This window comes from Sardina pilchardus, chromosome 23 (genome assembly GCF_963854185.1).
Source record: "Sardina pilchardus chromosome 23, fSarPil1.1, whole genome shotgun sequence".
Lineage (NCBI taxonomy): Eukaryota > Metazoa > Chordata > Actinopteri > Clupeiformes > Clupeidae > Sardina > Sardina pilchardus.
This window is the reverse complement of record NC_085016.1, coordinates 20,068,086-20,083,771: the sequence shown is the minus strand read 5'-3', so window position 1 is coordinate 20,083,771 and position 15,686 is coordinate 20,068,086. Positions and strand designations below refer to the sequence as shown.

Genomic DNA, 15,686 nt, shown 5'->3' with positions numbered 1-15,686 from the left:
GACAGTTTTATCCCCATATTTCCCTAACCTTAGTTAGCACCTGGGCCCAAGGTTGTCCAAAATCATGGGTGATTTATTTGATTTAATTTTTTCATGTAACCGGTACAGGAAGCAATCAAGTCGTATTGGCCCGGTGATTTTCTCTATATAGATATAAACTAGTACCTCAGACCTGTATGTCAGTTATATATGTTTATCCATATCTGCTCTAAATGGACTTGGCAAACTAGAAGATGTCTGTGGCTGGTTCAGGTTTCTGACCCTTTCACATTCCTGTCTTTGGTTTAACACGTCGACCACAAATGACTAGCCTGTACTGTAGGCCTACCTTGGCACCGCTAGGTCATACAACATCACAAGAATTAGTTCTGTCACAGCCAAACAAAATTTGGTGTCAAAGAAAAACAGAGGCATTTGCTTGAAGGTGTCATTATCACAGGCTCAAAAACGTTCCCATATTTAGGTGTAATCGATGTGCTCTCTTTATGGGAAAGCTATCCAGATTTCCAGGAATTCCAGTGCTGCTTCCGTGGCACACGAGACTAGCCTGAAAGCCAAGGGTGCTGACATAGCATCCACCTGCTACAGAGAGGAGTCGTCACCGTGAACCCACTGATCCGCCAGATTAAAGTTAATGGATCAAACCACAGGAAGCTCACATTATGCGGTAATAATGCAGCTTGCTTGATTTTTCAGACATCGACATTGAGACTTGGCCTTGAGATCTGAGAGGTGATCAGCTGCGCGACAGATAAAATCATGTGCAGGTAGCGTGAGGTCATTTTTTCCGCAATCCAGGAGGAGATGACTCATCGAGCACTTCCCGCTCTTGATGTGTACTTGTGATAGTACCGTCACATAACATTTGTAGTATGTCTGTGAAAACATACATGTATATATATGTTTCCTATGATAACATATGATTTGACCCAACACTTAGTAGCAGAACATACACAAACATTCAATTCCAATGTAAAAGAATGGCAACTTCAGAGTTGCACTTGCAAATATCTGACAACTAAGATGAGCTGTACAGAAAGATTCCAAATGAGATCAAAGGACAAACATATTCATGTTCAAAGGTGTTTGAAGGTTCATGTTTTTTTTTTTTCCTATTGCAGTGTAGCCAGGCACTCTCTCACAATGGAAGGAGGCTATATTTACATGGTCCTTCCAGAGTCCTTCAAAAACTCCAAACAGTTTCAAATCAATTTACACACCTCCCTTTCCTCAGTTTAATATCCCTACAGTGGTGAAGTCAGCTATGTAAGTCGTTTGTAAGTTTGTTGGGAGAACTACAGTGTCTTGCTCAAGGATCCTCTGACTGGCAGCCAGGAAACGTGGCATTCAGACCTGGAACTGTTCCTTCACCACACGACCACTTTACCTCCTGAACCACTGCCTGAGCAGTCTGTTCCCAGACACATACTGCTTCTGACTGCCAGCCTGGATAACATTTCACAATAGACCTTCTCATTCCTCAACCAGACTTCAGGGAGTAAAAACACATTTTGGGTTGATTAATTTACCAAAGGCTCTTTCTCTCAAGAAGGGTATAACCTTAATGATATCACACACATTGGCTGAGGTCTTCTACTGGACAGATGCCATGTATGATTGCATTTTACCATACCACTAAGCATTCATCCGATGTCTCATCCATTTTCTGGACCTGTCTTTGGGATCATTAGGCATTCAGAGTGTTTTGTTATCTCACAAAGAGGTATTGTGGGATCTGTCTCATCAGTCCAATAAATGGGCTTCCTCTCTTTTGTTTTCACTGACTTCCAACCACAACAAGGGGTGTTTGATATGGCAGACATATATACTGGCCTGCACGCTTGTTAATCCCATGTCTAAATAATAGATTAATCGCTACCTTAGATTCATAGCACAGTTAATTTAAGCTCCGCACTGTAGATGGGTTTTCTGCAGTGAGAGTTCATGTAAGCTGCAATACTGTCGATGAGGCGAAACGGCAATATTATTTTACATTTTGGGGAACTTTTGCCTTTTGTGGTAGTAAATCTGTCATGTTTTGAATGTGTGTATATGTTTCTGAGTTGGGTGATGGGGTAATCGAAGGCAAGAAAATATTCATTTGTCTGCTGCTCTGTATAGATGTGTGTGTGTGTGTGTGTGTGTGTGTGTGTGTGTGTGTGTGTGTGTGTGTGTGTGTGTGTGTCTGTGTGTGTGTGGTGAGAAACCAAATGGAGAGAGAGACGGGAAAAGACTGAAACAGGAAGTGTATGACACGTGAGGGCAAAATGTTTTCATTAGCGAGCGTTTTAATGGGCATAAAATTACCCGTCTCAGTCCGACATTGGGGGGTGCGGGGTGGGGGGGTGGGCTGACAGGCAAATCGCAAGTGGTTATGTTAATGTTTTCTTGACAAACAGGAACTGTGCTGAAAAGACATGGACATACGGCAACATTACAACACAAACAAAAACATATTTTCAATACTGCACCAAATCTGAACCAGCTGTTATGCCTGTCCTTTTGACTCTCTCTCCCTCTCTCTCTCTGTCTTTCTTTCTCTCTCTCTCTCTCTCTCTCTCTCTCTCTCTCTCTCTCTCTCTCCCTGTGTCTTTCTCTCCCTTTCCTTCTTTCGCTCTCATAACATCATGATTCTTGGCTTCCTTGGGAGTATACAGAGACAAGGCATTTTAGATCTCCATAGGCATCGTCTTTATAGAGCGGCTACTCAAATAAATGTCACAGATCCTCAGCACAGGAGTCAAACTGGAGAAGAATCTCCGTGCCAAAGGCGAGAGGGATGGATGGATGGAATATGCGACGCCACTGTTCTCGACTGTGATGTTGTGATTTAATGCACGGATGTCAGAGCTACAAGTCAGAGGATTTGTAGGTTGAATCCCTTTCCGTAAAGGCCAGGTATTGCACCTGGTCTCTCGTTCTCTGATTCACCATCCATCTCTTCAGCTCTCCCTTTCTGCCCTCTCATCTCTCTCTCTCTCTCTCTCTCTGTCTTCCCTCTCTCAAATACTCTGTCTAATCCCTCTCTCCATCTCACGCTTTCTCCTTTCCTGTCTCTCTCACACACACTCGTTCCTCTCACCCTCTCTCCATCTCACTCTTTCTCCTTTTCTTCTCTTTCTCTCTCTCTATCCCTCACACACACACTCACATCTTCCCTTTCACCATCTCTCTTTATCTCTCACACACACAAAAACACTTTCTCCTCTTCTCTGTCTCCCTCTCTCTGTATTCCTGCTTCATCTCCTCTTCTCTGTCCCATGTTGCCTTTTCTCTCCAGAACTTTCCTTGCTGTTGCACATGCTCTCTGTCCATCTTTCACTTTGTCTTCTTCACGCGCACACACACACACACACACACACACACACACACACACACACACACACACACACACACACGCACACGTTCTCTTGTTCAGTTTCTCTCGTTCTCCCTCTCTCTTTGCCCACCTCCTCGCAGGAACGGCTCTGGCTCCACCCACCTGTCCATAAAAGTGTAGTCCATGCTGCCTGTGGCTGTTCAGAGGTCTTTACCCCAGTGTCTGTCTACCGAGTGCTCTCCTGTCCCAAGTGGAAAAAACACACACGAGAGGTAAGCACATCTTCAGCATCCAAAAATTGTTGTGGTTTGATTCCGTTACCAGTCACGTTCAATGCTGCGCTGAATTGGCTCTCCACTCACTTAGGCTTATTCCGAAATATGTAGCTCGGACAATGTCAGACACTGGAATGGCAAGCTAGTTTCCATTTCTTGATTTATTTATTTATTTTTGCACAAATATTTTGCACATGTGTAATTGTTTATGTATTGGTTATATAAAAAGTAGCTAAAGGGACTGTTTGCTATATTTATTAATGAGGAATACAGGCATTTTGAAGTTTAATGGATTGCATTTTTTTTTTATGTATTTTAGTCTGGGGCAATGATTGATGAAGTGTATGTGCCTACTCTGTTTATGAAAATATAGGGAGCAAGACAGTTTTATTTCAGTAATTATACTGCTGCCATATCATGTTCTCAATGTGTCATTTCTCCATATGTGAGCCATTTCTCAGTTGCAGTCTAGTGCCCATAAACACTGCTTCTGCAGGGTCAGTTGTGCCATGTTTTGCCATGCGCAATAATAAACCAGTTGCTTTTGTAAGCACTGCAGACTGTCCATGGCCCCTGATCGTTGTTTAGCAGAGGCTGCGTGCTTTCTGCTGGCTGAGGTTTGGCCTGAGTGATGCCAATGTTATGCCATGTTTCCGGACACTGGCCGCCAAGCCCCCGAAGACGGCTGTCGACTTTTTTCCGGGGCTTAGGGATTTTGAGCGGTCTGTTTTGCCCCGGGGGCACAACAAAAACACACTTTTTTTTGAACATAGCAGCTGAGAAAGAGACAAAGAAAGACCTAGATGCAGAGTGAGCGAAAGAGCACAAGTATCCCATTTCTTTCCTCTGCTGACTAAACCACACTACTAAGTTGGAAACTGGGGTTTGTTTGTTTTTATTTTCACAAGGGATGTGACATTTCTCCTTGAATTTACAGCCACAGCTTTTGTCTTTCTTTTTTTTTGTGACGCAGCATACCTTGTGTCTTCTGTATGTGTGATGGTGAGAAAATCTCTTAAATCAACTTATGACAAGGGCAGGTGAGAATCCAGTCAGTTTTATCAGTTACTGTAGTCAAAAGAGGGACCTTTGGAAAGTGTGCCTTTTTTTCTAGTGTCCAGCTGAGGTCATTTATGTCCAGTTCCTTGACACTGCTCTCTCAAGAGAGAGGGCGAAGGTGAGTGCTCCAGCACATGGAGCTTGGCTCAGGGTCCCGGCTCTACCCCGTAGCACTGAGCATGAGAAGTGTGAAATGTTTATGAGTCTCCTTAGGGAATATTTTCCCTTCCTTCACCTTCCCCTCCCTCTCTCTCTCTCTGTCTCTCTCTCTCTCTCCCTCTCTCTCTCTCTCTCTCTCTCTCTCTGTCTCCCTCTCTCTCTCTCTCTCTCTGTGGCTGTGGTAATCATAATGACACAACTCGCATCCTTGCTTCCTGGCATGGTAACGTCCATGGCCCTTCGCTGTGAATTACCTGTGGGGCTTATGTGGGAAACTCTGAGGCCTGTCCAAACCATCCTGCCCACACTCTGGTTACACCCCCCTCCCAACCCAAACCGACCAGAACCTGTCCAGAGTCAACAATCCCTGTCTTGATTCACATTTTCTCTCCCCCTCTCTCTATCCATCCCTCCATCTATCGATGTATCCATCCCTCCATCTATCTATCTATCTATCTATCTATCTATGTCTGTCTGCCTCTCCCTTCTGTGAGCAAGAGAAATGGCTGAACCCAGCAGACCAGCATCCTTCGCCAGAACTCGCTCACAGGCTTTCATCCAACAGCTCATGTGAGGGAACTTCTCAGAGGATGCTTCCCCCTCCTACACACACCCACACACACACACATACACACACACACGCACGCACACACACACACACACACACACACACACACACACACCACCATAACCACCACCAGCATTCCCAGACCAATAAATTTGTGAGATATTTTCCTACTTTATGTTTGAGTTGAGTTAGAAAAATGAAACGGATCAGTAGCATGCGGCCCGGTGAGAGCGAGAGAAAGAGGGAGAGAGAGAGAGAGACAGAGAGAGAGAGAGACAGAGAGCAGAGGAGCGAAGCGACGAGTCGAGTAACTGTGCAATGCATTAAGTGTCTTTCTTGTGCGCCTGACGTGATATATCCTCATCAATTGTCTGTCTGCTCGTAAATCCGAGGATGTCTCATAAATGAGCTTGGCTTCATTTTGGGTCCGGCCGCAGGCCACATGTGGATGAATAACACTACTGAGTATTGCCAGGATCAGGTGGTCGTTCCTCAGCTATCTCTTTAAAAAAAAAAAGAAAAAACAGTGCTCATCCATAGCATTTAGTTCTAGCTTCGTTAAAAGTGATTTCTGATTTCTTTCCGATAGCCGAGGGGCGTGTTCTGGAAGTAGAGATCAAATTTTTGACCACCATAACAACAGCCCCCTCGCTTTACAGTAAGCAGCGAATGCTACAGCATAGTAAAGGAGAATGTGGAGTCTTCGGCCTCCTCTAACAAGAGGCTTGGCTGTGGGTATGGATTGACTTGTTTTCCCAGACACCAGATATTCTGTCTGACATGGCTCAAGGCTAATAAGAAAATTATGCATCTCCCAGCACATTCTCCTCAAAGACTTGAAAATTTGGCCTCCGCTCTTCCCAGCCCTCAGATTCCAGAGCGGAGGGGGAAATGGATCTGATGGCAGGGCTGGTCTTGCAGCAACAGCGAGAGCAACACAGTGTGTCCACTGCGAGGTCTCCCCCTCTTTTGTATTGTGAGCCGCCGAGAGCTTGACCCCCATTCATCCAGCCGTGTTGACTCAGTTTAACTGCGGGGACCCCCCCCCCCACACCACCTCCCCCCCACTGTAAAGACGCCAACTCTTTTCACCGCCACCACCACCAACAACACCACCACCACCACCACTAGCACCAACACCTCTACGCCGACCCCTTCCCGTTCTTTTCCTCGCCTGTTTACCTTCTCCGGTTCAGGCCTCCCACTCCTCTGGACTCTGCAGGACAGAGAGTGGACGCTCTCCGAGGCAGAGGCAGCACTCGCATGTGAAGGAATGCCAAGAATTGAATGGAAATTGGAGTGATCAGGAATGCCCCCCCCCCCATCCACCCCCTCCCCACCCAGTCTCTGGGACACACGCGGGCCCCGCGAGAATGCAGGAGGGCCTGCTCGATGCTGACCTTTGCCTGACATGCACACATGCCCGGCACTGTGGGCACTGTTTGAGTGTTTGTGCGAGCATAAATCACTCTGTTCATACACGAGATGGGAGCACACACACTTACCGTAAACATTTTATATACGAAATGTATAGAGAAAAAGGGGTGAGGGTTGGTTGGGGTGGAGGTTTTAGTAGTCAAATCAACAAGGGAGAGGGAGAGAGAGAGAGAGAGAGAGAGAGAGAGAGAGAGAGAGAGAGAGAGAGAGGAGAAGAGAAAAGCCAGTGTCCAAGCAGTGCATCAGGGGCGAGAGAGGGAGAGAGAGGGAGAGAGAGGGAGAGAGAGGGAGGGGGGGATAATGATCGTCCGCTCCCTAGTCGATGTTGGCCAGCTAGGGAGGAGCAGCACCAGCGATCGGCTCTCCTCTCTCGACCTGAACCAAAGCAGACAACATCTCCCAGCCCCTCTCGGGACCTGCACACATGGTTACACTAAATACTTCCAGTGCACCTGAGGGATATGGAGGAAAGAAGGAGAAAGAGAGAGAGAGAGAGAGAGAGAGAGAGAGAGAGAGTGAGAGAGAAAGTGAGGAAGAGAGAATGTGTTTCACAGTCCCAGGCTGTGTGCTTGGCTCCTTGACAGTACTGTCAGCTGATCTTGCATTCCTCTGTTCACTGCAACCACTGTAAGCTCCTTTCCGAAAATCTCCGAAATACCACAGCGCACATTAAAAGTAGCTGCCCCTGCATATGTTCTGGTTGCACCCTGAGCAGGCATCCATAGAACCGGTAGGTGAATTAACAACAAAGCTTAAAACTTAATGTCAATACACTGTGAAAAGGGGGAGGATTAGGATTGCTTATGATAATCGAAATAACGAATGAATATTTTTGCATATTTTTGACCAGTGGTGTCTGACTGTTTGTTTGTGTGTGTGTGTGTGTGTGTTGGTGGTGGTGACGGTGGTGGTGGGGAGGGGGGCGGGGGGTTCTGCATGTGAAAATGGTCCCAAGAGCGTTCTGTGAGTTTTCCCAGAGAGGACAACCGTGGCAAAGGTAATTTGGGGTAAGGTGAGCTTAGCGGGCGTTAGCAGCGCGCTTTAGCCAGGTTAGCTCATCCGTCAGCGTGTCCCTTTATTGAGATGTCCCGGAGGAGCGGAGGTAATGGCTTCTTTCACACAGTGTTCCACTTCCTGGTCCAGAACTGACGTTACTTCTAAAGCATGAAAGCAAGAGAGAGAGAGAGAGAGAGAGAGAGAGAGAGAAAGAGAGAGAAAGAGAGAGGAGAGAGAGAAAGAGAAAAGGAAGAGTGAGAGACAGAGAGAAAGACAGAGAAAAGGGAGATAGAGAATGACATGATGACAGATAAGGAGAAGAGGGAGGGAATGGGTGACCTTTCCTTGGGGAGCAGTTAAGCTTTTGTGAGAGGGGAATTACGGTGTTGGCTGTGGTGGGGGAAATTGGTTGGGCTGAGCAGATTTCACCTTTCTCCCTCTGGTTGCACTCTCTCTCTCTCACACACACACACACACACACTCTCTCTCTTTCTCAAACACACACACACACTTTTTCTTTCTCTCTCTGTTTCTCTCTCTCTCTCTCTTTCTTTCTCTTTCCCCCCCTCCTTTTTTTTGTCATCACGCCATTGTTGTCAGAGGTGAGAATTGATGGTGTCTCTTCAGGGATGCTGAAGTTTTATGACACCGGGGTCACAGGGAGCGAGAGAGCGGTGCTCCTGGAACTGTCCGTGCGTGTGAAATTTACTGTGCTTAAGAGTGCTTCTGACAAGGTCCTACTGTCTGCTGCGTTGTTCGCTTGGTGTGGGCTCGGAGCGTGAGTTTGAGCTTTTTTTTTTTCCTTTCTTTTTCTCTCCCGCGCATGTTTGGAAACGAAACGGCCTAATGTGACTCAGATTCCGAGCAGACAATTTAGTCGGACTCTCTTAAGATGAGATTTCTGCAGATGAGATTGCAATTGCTTCAATGTGTTGCCTTTCATTAAAAAAACAGAAGCTTATTTAAAGAAAAAGGTTTTGAAAGTAAATAAAGCTAACATAAGAAACGGCATATCCCAATGAAAAATAAACGTAAAAGGACAGTTCAATCACCTATCCAACCTTAAGTATTTAAAGTATTTTCCATGTGCTTTCTAGCATTTTCCATGACAGAGGATTCTAAAAGCATTAGGAAAAATTTTTTAAATCTTGCTCTACAGGTCGTTTCTATACAACAACGACTTTGCACGTGTGTGTGTGTGTGTGTGTGTGTGTGTGTGTGTGTGAGTGTGTTAAACCTTTTAAGATATCTTGAACCTTAAATCTTCAAATCTGTTCCATAGCATGTCATTTAACTGCCAGCCATCTGAGAGCATTCAAGCTTGCATTGAAGATCTTCATTACTCGTCTGTATACAAGTCTGGGATCGCTTACTGAATGAAACAGCTCATTCACAGCTGCTGAGGGGAAAGATTGAAAAGCCTCCTCCAGATATTTACACTTTAGCTGCGTTTAAATCTGCTTCATGGTGTCAATTTGGCATCACAAGCCAGACATCAGGAGCTAGACTCAAATCCCGCTTCTGTTAACATCTCCCATAGTTCTGTTTACATTACAAAAGGGGGCAATAAAACAAACATTACACATCCCAACGCATATCAAAGATCACAGACAATTAGTCCCAGGAACATGTACGTGCAAAACAAATAGCATAGCTGACATTCAAAATGTGATTGAGATTGTTTATCAGAGATTGAAGAGAGCATCTGGAAGCAGTCAGGACACTCAGAGAAGAAATGGAAATTTGATTATTTTAGACTCAGAGGCCGACAGGGCGATAAAAGCAATGGCTTATAACCAGCCAGACAACTGCTGTGGTTGTAAATGTTGGCAGCTGAGAAGAGTACAGAAATTTTGTTCTTTCTTTCTTTGCCCCCCTCCCTCTCAGACATACAAACACACACACACACACACACACGCACACACACTGTCTGCCCCCTTTTTGCTATGTCTTTTCTCTCACAGACATCTTTCATTGTTTCTGTTGTTTCATTTTTCAGTCTCTCATCCTCGCTCTGCCGATTGTTGTGCCTGTAAGACAATACTATTGTAACGTTCCGTGTTTTGTTTTTTTTCCCTAAATATTTCACTGGGCTTGTCTCACAGATAAGTAGCATGGATGTTTTGGCGCACTTGTTGTTTCAATGTAAACCTTGGGGAACCAAGTGAGAATTTTATTGCAGCCATGTGAATTTGATAAATAAACAAGGGGAGTGAGCAGGGTGGTTACCCTTGGAGCTTGGACAAGGCTCAAAAATTGAATTCTGGGTACACCGCACTTAAGAGACATTTTGAGCTCACAGTGATTTTCCATGTTTTTCGTCACACAGCAGAATTGCTCGTTTTTTGGCCCATGTCAGTGACCAAGAACACTGGTAATGGTTAAATTAAAGTGCTTTCTTATTCATGCCAATTTACAGTATCTGAGACCCTATTCATGTTTTCTTTTTTAAAAAAATAACCATACATCTGGCTGGAATTTCAGAATAATTATGACTAAAAATGTAGTCACCTTGAATAATAAATTGTAAAGTTGAGATTCACACACATATACCAAAAAAACACATTAGAGTCCCCTGGTGGCTGGAGACCCATGTACAGTATATATTGACTCAAGCTGGGCCAAGACTAATTGAATTTATCATACTGAGAATCTTTTTGCTGTGCTAATATACCGTTTAATAATATTGAAATTGGGTTGAGCCGGGAACAAACTTTTGGGACGGGGAAATTAGGAGGGACATTTGTTTTTACTTCAGTTTCTTCAGTTGTTTGGTAGGCTACCTGTTAGTTTCCACCGATATCAAGAAAGAGGGTGCCTGTTCCCATGGTAACATAACATGGCACCTGGCAGGTTTATCCACTGTTTTGAGTAAAAAGCACGGCAGTTGCGTCCATGGAAAAAAATAGTTAGGTTAAATACTTTATAGTGACTTCATGTGTTTCTCTCTCTCTCTCTCTCTCTCTCTCTCTCTCTCTCTCTCTCTATGTCTCTCATGTTGTTGAAGAATTGATTTGTTTGTTAAGTAACAATTGTATTAGGCTATTGGTAAATGTGAGGTCTTTTATTTTTGCAGTTGATATTAAATACGAAGAATCTGTGATCTCAGGTGTTACAGCATAATTTAGAACATTTCATTGGCAGTAAATAACAGTCCCTTTACCTTAGCATAACATTTTCAACCTCATTTTGATCCTACACTGACAATGTGGTTGAATGACATTACAGATGCATAGGCCTACCCAGAACACCTGGTATTTCACTGTCACATAGTTGATTATTTGATTAGCCTACTCTTTTCAATCAAATACAACAAATAATCATAAGGGTTGAGTTTGACCCAGGCTGTGGGTGGCTCTGTCCGTGGTACTGGATAAATGACAGGTCACAGGCATTTGACCTTCTGGAGATTGTGACATAAACTAGCCTGCATGCCAAAACAAATATTGTAAACTAATTTTATTTAAAAAAGCCTACACACCATATGACAAGGACTGTTGTCTTATTGCCTCACATCAAGTGTCGAGGAGTTTGACTTTTCTGTTACCTGTTGTAGCTGTTCATTAGATGCTACTGTTCTAGCTGTTTCCTCTGGAAGCACTTTCACAACCAGATCACTGTCAATACTGCCCAGGGGAGCACTTTTAAATGTTTTGGATTTGTCCCTGGGTACTTTTTAGACCCTCTAATCTACCTCCATATTTCCAGATGTTGGCTCAAATCTCTAGGTGTTGGACTGGTTGAAAAGTCTCCATTCATTTTGAAGACTTCATAACTGATGTTACTGGCACCATTGTGTCTTCCACTGGCCAATTCAGTTGACAGTTGACCATCGAGTAACTCTGGCCTACACATTTATAGATTTAACCTAAATTGTATCTGGACATTGGTGTCATTGTTGCGTTCTGGACACTAGGAATTAGTCACAGTTACGTCTTTCAAAAGCAGATGAATTACTTTACCAAATACTGTGTATAAAAGTAATTAGTTTCTTGGGTTTTGTAACTTTTAAATGTCTGCTTTTTATATGCATTGACTGTGACACATGAGGGCTGAGGCAACTGTAAAATGATATTAATCGCTGTGCTCAAAATAACTGAGATGAGTAAGTAGTGGAACAGTACAACACAACAGACACAAGAAAGAATAGTTGCCTTTGTTGGCTAGTTATAGGTAACTGGAAAATGTCTGGCATTTTTGCCCACTCTCGAGTTTCCACCAACTGCATAGCCAGAAACAGCAATCAGTGTTTTAAGTCCCACCTGGCTTTGCAGATGTGTTGCATTTAAGGTCAAGCCTCTGTCTGGATAGAGTGGTTCTACTGTCAGCTTCGCTAACTGATGTCTTCCGCTTTGATATGGATACATCTTTCTCACCTGCACATAGAGTAGAACTCACAAGTATGGCCCATTTCTTACCTTGGTCTCGAGGAGAGAAAACGTAATGTCCATATTTCCAGAACCGAAAGCTCACATTTCGAGAGAGGTGTGGAGCTCCATTCTAGAACAGAAACACATCACCTCAACATCTATGCATAGTTTTGTTCAAGTTATAAAAAAAGTTATACTGTTGATAATAAAATAATTATATATAAGCCCATGTCTTTTCCTCCCATGATTCAATACTGTTCTTAGTGGTTGGTTGTTAGCATATATACCAAGGGGGTAGGTGGACGTTCGTAGGTGAAGCTATATATGCACTTCTGGGAGGGTCTGAGGTTAAGGGCACTTAAGAGTTAGCATGCTACTATCCCCCATTCAATTTGATGTTACTTTCAGATAACATCTGAAGCCTTAATGTGAGTAATTTTTATTTCCAGAGAAGTATGACTCTGTATGACTGGCTCCATTCAGAATTTGAGTCTATTGCATGATTGGGATGAGATTATGAGATTATGCCTCTGCTCACCATTGGGTAGACCTAACCAATTAGAGCAATGAAATAGCCTACAGTACCATGAATCCTGTGGAGAGAACAGCCAAAACATCCTTCTTCACCACAAATGCCTTAATAGGACTCGGGATCATGACGTGAAAACTTCGGCGGGCACAGCCATATTGGCAGCCTCACTCCTTAGTTTACTATGTATTACTATGGATTTACTCCCGCCTATTAGTGTATTCCTGTTACTTTTTTTTTTTTTTAAGTTAAGTAGTTTTTGCCCTCTTGGTCGTATGTTGCTGTGTAGTGGGGTGTGACTAACAGCGCAACCCACTATCGCAAGAGGAAAAGAATTGCTAATACATTTCTGCTTCTTGAGTCTTCTGCATCTGAATGAATGGATTTACATTCGGTCCGCTACCAACATGGCGGCAATATTCCTAGAATGCAAGGCGTGTGCCCGATCCCTATTACTTTTTTCTGATCGTTTTTTCTTATTATTATTATTTTTTTTTTAAAGTTATTACGCTGTCGGTACCTTGTAACAGACACGATAGCAACATCTAAACGTCTAGATTCTTTAGCAATAACCATTTTGTTGTAAACAAAATCAACTGAAGCACACTCAGGTGACAGGAATGCCTACTATTGCTCCTCTGTCCATCATTGTATAAAGCCCATCCAGACGATTTGATTGGTGCGCCCAATTTTCATACAGGCATAGAGGCCAGACCAAACTTCCTGACCTCAAATTTTGTGGGCAGGGTTAAATTCAGGCTGGCTTCTAGGCTAAAAAAAATATGTCATGTTCGTTTATACAGTACGTATACTGATGAGGTAACATATTGTTGATGGAAAAAGAAATACAAAAACACCTTCGATCTGTCCATTGCATCGACTCAGCTACTTCATTATTATTCATTCAAGTAGAGGTGACATGTTTCCATTCCAGTGGAGCTCCACTCACTCCATACAGTAGGTCTGCAGCCAGACCGTCTAGCACATTTCCCAAACTGTCTGCCATCTGTGGGTTAATGCTGATTGATTCACTGCACCACTGTAAGCTTGGGCATACTGATATGTTCTTTACACTTGACTCCCAACACAGCTTGTCAGTCTCCTAATTGTTTGTCTGTAAATGTTCTACAGATCTATTGTTTGGTTTTACAAACCCTTCAGTGCCCTCATCTATTCACCCACATTGCTCCAGTCCTCACAACGTTCTTCCAATGCACACAGACACTGGATTATGTAAATGTGACTCGATGCTCACTTGAGTGACTGGGTTTGTGAAGTCTTGTGTCGTCCTTCATATACTTACTGATCATATGTATGTAACATAGCTAGTGCATTTACTTGGTGAAGTTCAGGGAATTACATTCATGATTATACAGTATATTGAAGTAAGATGACAGGTGGCCCATGGAAGGCAATGCATTTCTCAGCAATGCAGTTGTTGGGCTGAGTGACGCAAGCATGTGTAGTTCACAGGGGAAGAAAGCCCAGTGATATCTGCAGCAATGTACCACGAGACAGATGTGCAAAGTCACAGTTTGCAGTTAAAATCTGCCTGGAGCCCATACAACTTTTCTTTTTTTGCATTTACAGTAAGAACTAGTGTATCAGATCAACACGAAGCTACTCTGTGTGTTTTACACCAAGGCCATTCATCTCTCATCTACTGTATGTGAATTTGAAACAGACATATTCTTTCCTTATGCTAATTGTGAATGAATGATTGAACATTTTATGAAAAACTATTGACAAAAAGTTGAATCACCAATGAAAAATCATGAATTGATAAAGACAGAAATATATGTATGCAGAAACAGTGACTAGAGTAGATACAGTAGATAGAGGAAAAAAGACATTGATTGAGGCCCCCTCTCTGAACATAAGCCAAGTTCTACAGGGGCCCGGCTGAGCTGGAGGCCCGGTGTTAAAGTAGCATCGGGTCGAGAAAAGTCAAAGTGCAGCCCGTTTGCTCATCCATCATGATTGCAGGGTTGCCGCGGCTGCCCCCCCGAGACCTGCTGCCTGGGCGCGACTCATGCCCACAGTCACCCGTCGACAGCAGGACGAGAGACGCGACGCCGCGCCAAAACCGCACCACACTCCACAGGGGGGCCACGGGACTCATTAGGACAAAGCCACGCTGAGGGTAAGATGTGAGCTTTCATTTTTTAACCAGCTTAGCTGATTTCCTCATGAACTACATAATAGTGTAAGTAATCTACTAGAAGTAGACTGAGGACATAATTGAGGTGTATTTTGAGATTTGTTTTGCGTGTTTCGTTAGTCAACCCACTATATTTCGCAAAGGGTGCTGTCTTTTCACCTCCATTTTGGTTGATTGTTTTGTGAGCGATGTGGGTTAGACTGACAGGATTATGGAGGAGCTCCTCTCTAAGACTTTGATGATTTTGCGTTACATCCTTTGCCATCAAGCAAACCGGTCCACCAGCATGTCTCCATTCGCATCCACATGAATCAGAGGCTCCCACAAGGTGTGCCAGTGAGGTGCTGTCAGTGGATGCAATATGTGTCTGGAAGTGTGTGTACAAAGTTTCCATGAACAGATGTTTTGTTTTCTAGGGTATGCTTGTTATGTCAGAGTTAGTACTCTGCGTTCAATTGAAATAAATCAAATAATGTTACATAAAACAAAGCGTTTCTAATTAAATGGAAGTAGACTTACTTAAAAAAAATGCTATAAAAATACTTCAACTGACCATTTCAAAGGACGCACGATCTTCCCTCTAAAAGGACAGAATCTAGAAACAGCTGTCTCTATACTGTATGGTTCATGGAGGAGAGGCGGGTCCAGCTGCACACCTTGATAAGTTATACTGCAGGTGCAGATATGTTGCAAAGTACAGCTTAAGAGCAAGGAAAGAAAAATGCAACATTGCTTACTCAATGTAGCGTGAATAAATAAAGAAGCGCGCTCAACACCTTAGTGCTTCGAACTGGGTGCTTAAACTTACTTGAT

General features: G+C 43.6%; 1 protein-coding gene across 1 annotated transcript in view; it reads left to right on the top strand.

Moving 5' to 3' along the window:
• Positions 1 to 3,525: 3,525 nt before the first annotated feature.
• LOC134071493 (collagen alpha-1(VIII) chain-like) overlaps positions 3,526 to 15,686 on the top strand; it is a 25,228-nt gene continuing 13,067 nt past the window's right edge. The window contains exons 1-2 of the mRNA XM_062528236.1: positions 3,526 to 3,591; positions 14,699 to 14,855. The gene's annotated coding sequence lies outside the window, so the exon portion shown is untranslated. The remainder of the gene's footprint in view (positions 3,592 to 14,698; positions 14,856 to 15,686) is intronic.